Raw genomic sequence first — 2,500 nt, forward strand, 5'->3', positions numbered from 1 at the left:
TTGATGTGTGGTTATTCAGCCCTTCTCTCTTTGCTCTGTGATCTGTATGTTATCCCTTTCTTTAATACATCTTATTAGCATGACATACATCAGTTAGTCAGTGTAACAAAGGCAATGGAGTGTTACCCTTGCCATCGGAACATTTAAGCAGAGCGATCAGGGGAGTCAAAGTGCTTGTTGTGCACCCACTCATTCACACAAGTCATTACCTGATTTCACATATAACACGCACAGAAATGCGTACAAAATCAGAAAACCACACACAGATTTTAAAGGTACACACATTAATTGAAGTAAAGACACAGAACACACACACACGCACATATATATGAATGTGCTAATAGACATTCTTTACTGGACATATAGAATCGCACGCACACGCATGCAAGAAACAACCCACACACCCACCCAACCCCATCCACCGATCCATCCACCCAAACACCCTCATACACACACACACACACACACACACACACACAATAAGGTACAATAAAGGTAACCAAGGTAAGAGACAAATGGGGATGGAGGGGGAGAGAGGTGAAACTCTGAGCGTAAATAATAGAGAGAGTGAGAGTGAGTGTGTGTGTGTGTGTGTGTGTGTGTGTGTGTGTGAGTGAGTGTGTGAGTGAGTGAGTGTGTGTGTGAGTGAGTGAGTGTGTGTGTGTGTGAGTGAGTGTGTGTGTGTGTGTATGTGTATGTGTATGTGTGAGTGAGTGTGTGTGTGTGTGTGTGTGTGTGTGTGTATGTATGTATGTATGTGTGAGTGAGTGAGTGAGTGTGTGTGTGAGTGAGTGTGTGTGTGTGTGTGTGTGTGTGTGTGTGTGTGTGTGTGTGTGTAGGCTAGGGAAGAATGAACAGGGAGCAAGGGAGATTCTAGTAGAAGAAATTACAATGGCAAGGTTGTTGTATGAACTGTCACTACAGGTAAACCGTAATAATGAACTAATTCTGAGAGGGAACATGACGGTAGGTCTTTCGTTGGACTGTATTGATTATGGATTATATATAATTACGAGACGCTGGAGACTCGGCTAGGGTATGAAGGGAGGGGGAGAGGTAAGAAGGAGAGAGGGGGGGGGGGGCTCGTAAGGGGGTCAGGGAGAGGAACGGCAAAAGGACGCACCACCCTCCGCCTCCTGTTCTCTCGCTCTTCCTCCTCCTCCTCCTTCTTCACCTTCTCCTTCCCTTCTCCTTCTCCGTGTCCTCCTAGGGACCAGCCCGGATAGCCCAGCCAGGCCCCAGTCCAGCACAGCCCATTCCCCGCCTTCATATCCCGTACGACGAGGACAAAATGCATTATAGAGGGCCTGAAATTGAAACTCAAGAGCCTCAGGGCGGGGTACGCTATTAGCAAAATCTAGGACTCGCCTCTCCTCTAGCATTTCTAGGAAGGGGCGGGGTCAGCAGCGCCGGTTACTCCCCGCCCCCTGGTTGCGTCAGCGCCGCCTACGAGCCGCTCTTCAGGAGTTTTGCGCGCCCACTCGCCGGGGGAGGGGCGACCGCAAGTATGGAGTTTTTTGCAAATGGTGGCTTGAACTCACCTTTGGGCGGATTTTGACGCAACCAAAGGACTTCTCCATCCCTGGGCGTGTTCCTTGTGCTCTCCAAGGTGCACAGGAACGAAAATAATTAGAGAAAGTCGATAAAAATGCCAGCAAAGCGTCGCGCCTCTGCAACCAAAAACTTTGTGAAACTAGTTGGGTCGTTGTTGAGAAGTTTCCTGACGCAGGCAGGGGGGTGCGCGCTCCGCCCTCCCGGCCCGTTGCCACACGTACGCCCCGGCTCTACACCTTAATATCCGCGTTGAATGGCAAAATTTAGCGTCCTAAGGCCTTCTCATAGACCTAAATGAATCCTAGAATGAACAGCGAGAGGTCCTGCCGGAGGGTATCTAAGTTTGGGACATCTGGGCTGACATTTTCCTTCCGGAGAAAAGTCGAGGAGACTCCTATTTCTCATGTCCATATCCTCTTCTTCCTCATACTCTGTTTCTATCCCTCCTCTCACTCGCAGTCTCCCTCCCTCCCCCCCTTCTCTTCCCTCCTCCTCCTACACCTCCTCTTCCTCCACCTCCTCCCTCTCTAGCACCACCGCCACCACCGCCACCTCCTGCAATGTGACGCCCAAGTGTCGATTCTCTTTGCATATTAATGACCCGTCTTGCCGACACACTCCGAGATCTGAATGACCCTCCTTTGTCCGTGGCTTCCAAAAATCTGGCGTAGCCCCGTCGGGTAGTTGTGCTATCCTGCGGTATCGGGTCGAGTGTTCCGAGTAAGGTCAACACGAAGGGGGAGGTCGCCCAGCGGTCAGTCTCTCAGTTGAGCGCCCCGCCTCCTCCACCCCGCGTTGGTGTCACACACAGGAATCCTCTTTCTCCTCCAATCGTCCTCCATCCCCCCTCCTTCGTCGGCGCCGTCAGGAGGATCTTCGCCGCCCAACAACAATAACGCCCATCGCTCTGCCACTCGCCCAAAACCCGCCCATCTTTCGTGATCAA

The 2,500-nt window shown here is 51.3% G+C and overlaps 1 protein-coding gene across 13 annotated transcripts in view; it reads left to right on the plus strand.

Annotated features, from left to right (window-relative positions):
* Window positions 1-2,500, plus strand: part of LOC122245090 (uncharacterized) — a 572,282-nt gene that overhangs the window by 127,680 nt on the left and 442,102 nt on the right. The gene's annotated exons all lie outside the window — the stretch shown is intronic.

The sequence above is a fragment of the Penaeus japonicus genome, unplaced genomic scaffold (genome assembly GCF_977035675.1).
Source record: "Penaeus japonicus unplaced genomic scaffold, GWHDUDI00000001_assembly GWHDUDI00000018, whole genome shotgun sequence".
Classification (NCBI taxonomy): Eukaryota; Metazoa; Arthropoda; class Malacostraca; order Decapoda; family Penaeidae; genus Penaeus; species Penaeus japonicus.